At 45.1% G+C, this 10,683-nt stretch overlaps 1 long non-coding RNA gene across 1 annotated transcript; it reads right to left on the minus strand.

Annotated features, from left to right (window-relative positions):
* Positions 1-1,746: 1,746 nt before the first annotated feature.
* LOC135263951 (uncharacterized) lies at positions 1,747-10,195 on the minus strand. The gene is made up of 3 exons (XR_010332565.1): positions 9,434-10,195; positions 7,453-7,554; positions 1,747-3,786 (listed from the first exon to the last, which is right to left on the minus strand). It is a non-coding gene; the product is annotated as an uncharacterized LOC135263951 (long non-coding RNA).
* Positions 10,196-10,683: the final 488 nt, after the last annotated feature.

The following is a 10,683-nucleotide window of genomic DNA, read 5'->3' on the forward strand; positions in this document are numbered from 1 at the left end:
CTATCCCTTTTGATGTGTGTTGGGAACAAGAACAAGGGCCAGGGTGCACGCCCCAAACAGGAAATGAGAAATTTAAGAAAACCAGACCAGCGACTGTGCGCGTTATGAGTGTGTGTCTGAGTGAGCGTGTGTGTGTGTGTGTGAGAGAGAGAGAAAGAGAGAGAGAGCAGAAAAGCAGGGGAGATGGCAGATTAAGAAGACATTCCCAACCCAGAGGATGGGAATAACAGAAGAGAGGTTAGTGAAAGTTGACCAGTATCACCCACATAAATACATGCAGGCAGAAGGAGGAAGCCGCCCTCTCATCCCAAAATTCTGCACTCTCATTTCCCTGTGATGTCAACCTTTGAGCACTACGCGCCACCGCAAAACGACAAACACACTCCCACTGTCTCACACGCTCGTTTCAGAAGCCCACCCCAAACTTCCCGCACCTTCAGGCAATGACATCACCCCCCCCCCCCCATAACAAACAGACCTCATCAACAATGGTCTCTTCTAGTGCAGAGGCTCAGGCTACACTGGCGAGTTTTTCGTGTCGTTGGTCAGTGCTCGTTCCCTGTCAACGATGGCTCTCTCTCTCTCTCTCTCTACACACACACACACACACACACACACACAAGAGCAGCAGCCCTGCGCTTGTCTGAAGCCCACGGTGGTTTGAACACAGCTAATAAAACCTTTCCTTTTTTTCCACAAGTCATCGTGAGACAGAGAGGAGGACGGTAGCGGGCCCGGGAACGTCCTTTCATCTGGCTGTGTGGCCTCGGTTTCACGCTAGGCTAACGGCAGAAGCTTGCTAACGCGCGGCGGCGGCGGTTGTTGTGTTTACGCATCGGGCCACCGCGCTTTGCATTTACGAGCTATTAGCCGAGGTATACATTGCACGGCGCGAACCGCACGGAGGTCTCGTTCGCTGATTCAGAGCATCTGGAGGTGCCCTGTTCCAACCAGGCACCCCGATAGCTGCGCACACTGTGCGGTCTCTAACCCCGTGGGAATTAAACAAGAGCGCAACGCGCTTCTGTTTAAAAATTTACGTAATGTTTCGGATTTACTGCCGTGAGCTCCACGCCAGTTAATAGCCCACCGTACCTGAAAATAGAGGATGCTATTAGCAGCTTCTTTAGCTAATTAGCTCGCACACCTGTGGCGATGTTTTGGAGTTAGAACATCCATTAGTACAGAATGCCCTTTCACTGATGAAGAGGATATGTCAAAAATGTTTGAGACTTTTATCCTCATCTTTACTAAAATGCATTGAGTGTGGATCTTTTTTTTAAAAAGTGGTTGCCGAATACCTTGGATCTATGCACCTCTGCTTTTAAGCAGAAAGCTGAAATAATGACGTAGTTTTTATTCAAAAGGTCGGTAAGCCCGGCTGAGCCACAGCAGTCAGGTAAAATTTGCAAAGATGGGCAAACCTACTTTGCGGCAACAGCCACATTCTTTCCCTGGAACATATGGGTCTGTACATGAAAAGGGAAGGGAGGAGGGGCGCGGTGGGGGTGACAGACAGACGGACGGCAGAGAAAATGAACGTGCGATTACATCCTGACAGCCCGTGCGAGCGTCGCTCCAATCGGAGAAGGATGCACGCAAACACGCACAAAAAGTGCGCGCACGCACACATTCCTGAGTCAAGGCAGATTACTTACTAACTGATTAACTAACTAACACACACACGCACACACACACGTGAACGCACACACGTAGACACACACACACACACACACACCGCACACACACAGATACGCACGCACGCACACACACACACACACACACACACACACACACATGGGCTTGATTAAAAACAAAACACAAGCAGGCAGAACAGGATTCTGGGTCAGAGGTGGCACTGCTGTCATTTCATATTCATTCAAGTCCCTCTTTTCTATACCCAAAAGAAATATAAATAAAATATCTATCCCTAAAAATATAAGACAAGGCATGTATTAGGAATATGTGAAAAGGTGCATAAACTTTATTTTTCATGTATGAAAAATTATTGGAAATATGCGAGCATTAGTGCTGTTTCATGATGACAAAAGAGCTCAGAAAATATTTGGTAAAAGAAAGGAAAATGTACAGTAATGTAGTAGGATAAGTTACAATATTTTGATATCTGTATTTTAGGTGTTGTATTATGCAACACATTTTAAATAAAAAACATTACATATAAATACATGTTTTTTAAATAATTATATTACATACCTAAGTTAATATCATCAGAAATAGATGGTATATCACGACATTTTTAGTCACATGGTGATTTGTGTACAACTGATAATATAATCTTCATGTATCAAACTCAAAAATGGGAAAAGGGAGGCACATTTTTTACAATGCCAATGATATATTGAGGTGTGCTTCTTGTTGTGGGTTCTCCTGGCTCTTTTGAGGAAGTCAGGGGTTTATTTTGAAACAGGGTGCAGTTGCAGTCCGGATTCCTTTTCTGTGAAGTGCCAAATTTAACATTCTTTTCCTCTAAATCTTATTGAAACCCCACAGAATATTTTGCTAGTTGGTTTAATATTTGGTTTGATCTCAGGACTGGATTTTGACATCCTGGATTTCTCTTACTTTGACGCACAGTTAAATGTATGTATAAATGCATAACATCAGTGTGTTTTTTCTTCAGACACAGTTTTTGCAGGTTATTATAGTGTTTTCTGAACTTGTCAAACTGTGTTTGTAAAGATTAAAGAGTAAAACGTGCAATAAAGCTTGATTGCTGATTGAATCCAGATCTGCGTTGTGTTACCTTTGGCAGTGTGTGAGGCGTGTGGCAGTTCTAGGGGATTCAACTCTAATTCGTACCAGAGGTGAGGTCATCCAGACCACCCGTCGAAGCAAACGGGTCCCGTTGCCTTGAAACGTTGGCAGGTAAACACTTCTGCTCTATGAAAGGAGAGTCCAAAATACGTCCTCGCAAACGATTTTGCCGCCCTCTCCCCCCTACACAACCCCTTCAAGCCACTCACCTCCGCTGGCAAACGCTTCCGACAAACAAAATGAGCGAATGACCTCAAACTGGCCGGCGAGTGTTTTGCGAGCGATTACGTAACTGAGCGTGTGCGCACCTCACGTGTCCCGTTGCCGTAGCCTCTGGGCCCCGTTTTTACTGTTGTAGATTTTCAGGGCTGTACCTCGCTGGGCCTCTTGCTCCCAGAGTTAGAAGTGAAAGCTCAGTCACTCCGCCATTTTCTTCAATCAATGGAGAAACTCCCCATCCTAATTTACTGTTTCTTTTTCGGTTTGGTTGCAAGAAACTGTTTGCTGGTGGCACGATTGTGCTATGCTCTTCTGAGAAGCTTTGGATTGTTTTACGCTGAACAAAATAAAAACAGGCACCTGTGATAAGCAGGCCCTAACAAACTGGCTCGATGGAGCCAAAATGGCGCCTTCTCTGTCTCAGGGCAGGGGGCATTTGCTTCCGCATATTTCTACCTGTGTTTATCTGTGTACACGCCAGTGCCAAACTAATTAGTTGAGACTGGCTCTAGACTGCTGAAGTGCTCTAGCACCAGCCTCTGTGAGCTTCAGTGTCCTTGTGTCTTGATGTGGAGCAGTTTTGATACGTTCCATGTTGTTTTATATCGCTCAGGGCTGGATGCTGGGGCCGGTTGTTCTCAGTTACTCTGGACTGTTCCTACCTGTTCCGAGCTGGTTTGTGATGATCTCCGTGGTCCTGGATTGGATTGTTCTGGACTGTTCTGATCTGTCGCACGCTGCGTTTTTGCGCTGCTCTGGGCCGTGTCTCCAGGCCGAACTACGTCGCCCTGACTGGAAAAGTAAAAAACAACTGAATTAAATTAGGACTCTCCGCTGAGGTCTGGGTTCAGTTAATAGCCCCTCTCTCTTTCCATCTCCTTCCCCCTACATGTGTATTTGAGGGGGGGAAAGGGGGTAGGTGGGTAAAAAAAAAACCAGCTCCCTTTCAGCCCCCTACATAGCCTCTGGCCCCCTGCTCCAGCACAGTTTGGAGGAAGTGAGAGTCTGAAATGACTCGGCTTTCTCTGACTCGACCTTCTGTGACTTTCCCCGGCTGCAGCTGTTTTAATTAGAACACAAATACTTTATCTGTGTTTGCTCTTGTATCTCTACAACCCACATGCCTGTCAGACCACTGTGACACACAGACCCACGTACTTGCACACACGCACACTCTGACGCAGACACGCATACACACGGATGCATACAATCTCACATACACGCACACACACACATACACACACACACAAATACACACAATCACACACACGCACACACACACACACACACAAATACACACAATCACACACACGCACACACACACACATACACACACATACATCCTTTCAAAGTTAAAAGGATTGTGTATCATAAACAGGCGGAATGGGAAAAAAGACAGGAATGTGCTTTGCTATGCGCTGGGGGAATTCAAAGAGGACAGCATGTGTGGGTATGTGCGTATGCGTATGTGTGTGAGAGTGTGTGTGTGTGTGGATATGTGTGTGTGTATGGAGGGGGTGGGGGGAGGTGTGGGAGCACAGGCAGTTTGGGTGGGTGGTGATGAATGATGAAGGGTTATGCTGATCTCACTCCCCTTAGCCTGTCATGGCAACAGGAGAAGAACAAGCTACAGGCTACGTTCCCCCTGTAAAAAGCAGGCAGTAAAATGTGCAGTGTTAATTCGACTCGAGCTGAGTACATATGAGTCCAATGAGGACCATATGCACTCTGCAAAAGTTAATTTAAAACTTAACAATTTACTGAGCAGGCAGTACGGTGAACAGCAAACTCTGTTACAGTGTTTCCGTAAAGTAACCATAGAAACGCTGGAAGCTTGATGGGATGTCGGGACCTCGCGACTCTCCCAACAAAAGGGACTGTACACTTACACCTCTGTAATTTTAGGGTGGAAGCGCTTTTTGGAGGGGGATGAGGAAACAGAACCTGGGCGTGGTGTGGCCTGCCACTTTCAAGTCAAATGTGAAGATTGCATCAGCATAATATCCAGACTGAACAAACAGAGAGTTTCCTCGCCATTACACAACCGGTGGACAAAGACGGACAGTGTTGCCTCGACGGGAACGTGTCGAACCGACAGCCTGCAAGCAATTTGTACCCTTTCTCACGCCCCATGTCAATCAGAGCGGCCGTTGCCGCGACTGCAGTGGGACTGTGCGCGTTTCGACCCACGGCAGAACGTGATTGGACGTAATTGGTTGCCGGGTCCGCTCCCACAGGAAGGCGGCTGATCCAGCACAGCCCAGGCGCTGAGGGCAGAGCAGGCCGAGGCCTGGGTGGGTGCGATGAGGCAATGGCGAGGAACTGCCCGACCCCCCCCCCCCCCCTCGGCCTTCGCTGTGCGCTGTGCACCGACCCCCCCGGGACTGGGCCATTTGTGGGCTGGGCCTTCCTGGAGATTCGCTTAAATATGCGTGGCTCGAACCCGGGCCCCTGCGGTTTTTAGACCCCCCCACTACACCCCCCGCCTGGGAACCGCTGCAGAAGCTGTGCACTCCCAGTCGCTAAGGGACCCATCAAGGAACGCCAATTGTTCTGCGCATTCTGCAGCTGCTTTTGCTGGATATATATAGGGTGTGCGTGCGTGAGTGTGTGTGTGTGTGTGAGAAAGAGAGAGAGAGAAAGAGAGAGAGGGAGATAATAAATCAGCAAATTTAAGAAGAGAATGATGAAATAATTGGTAAAGCAATATAGACATAGCGCAGAGTCCCATGGAGAACAGTTTGGCACAGAGAAAGTATGGAGGAAAAGAGGAGGAGGGAGAGATAGATTGCGTCAGTAACAGGAAAGGAAGGAGTGGGTATGCCAGGAGGAGAGAAAGTATGTAATTCCATTCCTTTATGAGAGGCAAATACCAATGGCGCTTGGATCGCATTCTGTAGGCCATTGCTATCAAAACAGCTCAGCAATGAGAAAAAGCATGGCTGCCACCGCAATATCACTTTTCACCCACTTAAAGTGACATGGGAATGAAATTTGATCTGAAGGTAAAGAGCCATAAAAAACTGAATGAATCTATCTTGGATTTTTTCATTAAAAACAAAACACGATCTCTTTTCATAAACAACTGGGAACAAAAATCCTGTATTATCAAAATGAATGTTTTTTTTGTCAAGCTTACACAGCTAAAATCCATAGAAAGGTTTAGGCTTATAGCTTTTCAACCAAATAATATTGTGCCTGGTAACAAACAAAAGCCAGCATTACATTACGTGATGTGGCCACCATAATAAATGTCATGAGATACAAGCTAAACAAAATTCAGATACATTTATATAAGATAAACTTAATTACCTGGCTATATTACAGAATTTATTACAAATAGTGATATGTTCTTTTTAACAGGTATATTATTTCACTTTGATAACTCACCACTCACCTAGCTGGACAACCAGTACAATTTCATGAAATTTCGTTGGACTCTTTGTACTCATATGCAAAGCATATGAAACATGAACTTTTCAGAGAAACCACAGCACTCCCACCCCACACCACCCACCCGCCCCCCCCAAACTTCACTGTATATAAAGAAAGATTTAACCTGTCAACATGATATATGGCCTGATGCTCATGGCCAACTCTGTCCGAGCAAAATGGAAAGCATTCGTTGTCCGGATCAGACCGTCATATTTGATAGCGCTGTGTACTTTGGAAAGTTTTCAAAATGGTCCCAGGGAAGTGTGTTGTAGCCATTGTTTTTATAGAAAGGCTATTTGTTATAAAAAAACATTCATTTAAAATCATCATAAACCTAGTGGAAATATTTATTATTTAAAAAACTACACCCATATGGTCCCTTGGGGTAATTCACATTTGAACTAATCTGACCACTTCACTTCATATTGTTCATAATTTAATTATCGCCATAACAACCAATCTTCGCATGAGCTACTGAAAGGAATAGCCTGAAATCTGCTAAGTAGCAAGCCTGTTTCTAACATTTTGTGTTTAATTCTGCCAACAAATAAGAACAAATGAAATTAAATCCACATCGCTGCACTTTAAAATGGAAATTGCTTGGCTGCTGGAGCTGAACTGAGATACATTTTATCATCGCAAAGTGGATTGTTTGCGATCTCAAATGGCCGTCTGTTCCTGTTGCGAGCCCCGTTGCCAACCCGTTAAAAAAAAAAAAAATTTTGAGCTGCAAAGAGAATTAAGACAAGTGGCCCTCACAAGCCGAACTACGCACATAAAGACAGACAAACGCAAACATGTCCATGGTTAAGGCTGATCACACATCTTCCTTTTGGTGTGGGTTGGGTAGCATTCTTTTGATCTATGTGGCTCAGTGCATTCAGTGTACTGTAGGCCTACTTCACAGTGTTGGAAGGTATTATTACACGAACAGTAGTGTTGCTTGCTAAGATTTGGACAGCACCTTTTTGGATTGGATTTCCATGAGTTTCTTGTTTTCATAACTGTTGGGGTTTTTTTTACCTGGATTGTGTGCATCTTGCCTTGCTCCTCTTCTTTGTCCCTGTCCCCTATCTCTGTGCGATGGAACGATAGGGAGTAAGGGAGCTTCTTCAAAGTGCCCACCTGCGAAGACAAGAGTGGAACTTGGATGGATGAAAGAGGGGGAAAAAAGAGAGAGAGTCATGGTCTACCAGCTCAGACCACGATAGCCATCTCTCCTTTCTGCGCAGGTGTTAAAAGAGAGCCAAAAAAAGAAAGGAATCACAAAAAAGAAAACAGGACGACGGGTGGAGAGGGACAGAGAATCCGGATAGGGGAATGGAAGAGGCGGCATTGTTTAATATTGGGGAACATTTAAGTTAGATTCCCATTAGGTTGTGGGAAACAATTATGACAAGAACCTTGATCAGATAGTCTTTTGTGAAGATACTTTTTGCTTCCAGACAAGTTTTGTCAAAGACACAGAAAAATGTTCAAGATATGTGGCATGTAAGATCATTGGTGACATTCCCTTATTTAGTCATAAAGAACCATTTTGGAGTACACATAGGGAAATCTGGAGCATTGCTAAGTTTCCCAATGCAATTGCTGGGAATAACTTTCCAGCATTTAAATGTTTTAACTGGAATACAAAACTGTTTAGGAAATTTCCCTTTTGACTTTACCCTAACCTTCTGGGAATATACTAAGAACAAAAAATGTTAGCTTCGATATGACAGGGCTATGAGGCAGGTCTTTAAGGTCACAAGCCTTGTGGAACATCAATTATATAAGCCTCCTTTTAATGGCTACCTCCAGCACAAGATCAATCCACGCATAATTGTGGGTGTCATAGCCAGCTCCAAGTGCCTCGCCAATTTTAAAAGATACAAACAGCTAATTATTTTTCAGAACCAATGACAGGGTAACCACAGTCACATTCAACAAGCTTATATTTTGGAAATTGTACTCTCTTCCTGTGAAACATGCTACTAAATATTAATATCAATAAATAAATAAAAACATTACGGGGTAATGTAAAAGTCAGTTTCCCTGGTGGTGCAGCATGGCAGAGATGACGATTGCTGAAATAATTGTAATTGACCCGATTATATCATTTTAATCCAGTTGGACCCAGTTTACGCCTAATATTTCCCAGATGTGACGTGAATGGGTTTCACAGAGAAGCCGTTTCTGTGAACGGGCCTCCATGCTACAATACCGCTACCCCTTCCTTCCAAGAAGCTGAGACGTCTTACTGGAGGAACAGAACAGTCTTGTTAATTCTTGTAAGAACTCCAAAATCTGCCATCTCCTGTAATTAAGTCCATTCCTGCTTCCTGAGAAGCTTGTATACGCTGTTGGCTTCAGGTCAGGTACTGTACCATGGGTGGCGGAGAACTACCTCTCAAAGCTCCTAAATGTCTCCACACTGTATCATTATAACGAACCGTGGACGCAAAGCACTTCTTGTGTGAAAGCAAGGGTGTATACTTTAGCGGTATAGCCACTCCTATTAATAGTAGCCCTAGGGCTCCAGTTTACAATTACAGGAACAGTTACTGCAGTTCCTCTATTTCTCCATCGTGTTCGAATTCTTTCTCTTGTGTTGCAATATTGATTACTGCTGTAACATTGATTGCAATATTGATTAGTACTAGGAGCATGGCATCTAGTATTTGAGCAATTAACACAATTTAATTTGTGTAGGTCGTGAGTTTGATCAGCTTTGGAGTATAAATAGCATCATGCTCTATTGTTCTGCTGCATATTTATATGTTCTGTAAGATCCGGTAGTTGTTTGATCACATGCACATGAGTGTTTTCGCCTTACTGGCATTTTAGCATAAGCATCTGTAAAACGAATAAAAAGTGAACCGTGCAGAAAATGTAATTTGGCGTCTCAGAAGAAAAGAATGGCTTCTCGTCTTCTCAGAGTGCCTGAAGCCAGCATTAAAAAAAAAACAAAAACACACACACCTGTTAAGTGAAAAATGGAGACAGAGAGAGGAGGGACACGTACGCTTTGTCTTTCCGTCAGGACCTTTACGTTCGCACTCCAGAAGATTTACGATTTTACGACCGCACCTTTGTGTTTCCCCTTCACGGAGAATGTACCAGGTGTAACCTCCCCTTTTGTGGGAAGCTGTCACGTAGTTCCACATTCGGATAATCAGTCAACAAAGGAAACCCAGGCGTGTTCTCCCAGAAGACGGATATCTTGCATTTTGTCTCCCTTGGCGATGTAGGGGAAATTTGGAAGCGATGCCGTTTCTATGCGGAACTTTTATTTGCTGTCCAAAGCTTGATTGATTTCTTCGGAACATCGCCGTCTATGTGTATGGAGACAAGAGTTGGCCGCATTGCAGAGCATTCCATTCAAAAATCTATAGTCACGTTTTCCACTGGCCATTTGGCAGTTAAAACTGGAGGCAGGTATTCCCTTTGAGCACGTCCATTCATGACAACATTTCACCGTTAATAGCATCAGGCAAACCACAGGAACGTCAGGAGAACTGAGTGTTTTTTACACACCTACACACTTCCAAATGAACTCGCTCTCTGTGCGTACAGGAGAATTTCCCTAACAATCCAGAGTTGTGGGCAATTTGGGTATCCCAGGGAAGCGGCAAGAGCTTGTTATTCCACACTGTGTGCGGTATGTGTGTATGTGCGACTGACTGTGTAAAGTGGGTGTGTGTCTCTTCGTGTTGTACGCAGTAAAACGTCCAGGGTCATATGTACTCTGAAAGAGTTGACTGAACATTGAACAGTTTACTGTGTTTGTGCGTGTGTGCGCACTTGTGTGTGTGTGTATGTGCTGTGTACATGCGGGTGCGTGACCTCACACACAGCCTGTGTCGGAGAGTTCAGCGTGTGCGAGTGTTCGTGTGAGACAGCGAGTTTAATTTTTCCATGCAGTCACCACCCCGGGTAACTGAGTGCAGTGCGTGTCGAGGCCTGCCCCAATCATCTCCACACTGGCCACCGCACCGACCCATCAGTAACCTGCCACCCCCCCCCCCCCCCAACCCCAAGCTGCCACCTCCCCAACCCCCCCCCGCGATGCTCTGCGCAGCTGCTCTGTCCCTGCCTACCCCCTCTCCACATGTCCCACAACCCCCTGGAGCGGAATTATCCTGGTGCCAGGAAACGGGAATGCCAAGCCAGCTTCGCAAAAACAAAAAAAAAAAAAGACCCCCCTGCAGAATACTCATACACCTGCGTAACTGAGACCTGACAGACAAACAGACAGTCAGAAGCCAGTCAGAC

This window comes from Anguilla rostrata, chromosome 9 (assembly GCF_018555375.3).
Source record: "Anguilla rostrata isolate EN2019 chromosome 9, ASM1855537v3, whole genome shotgun sequence".
Classification (NCBI taxonomy): Eukaryota; Metazoa; Chordata; class Actinopteri; order Anguilliformes; family Anguillidae; genus Anguilla; species Anguilla rostrata.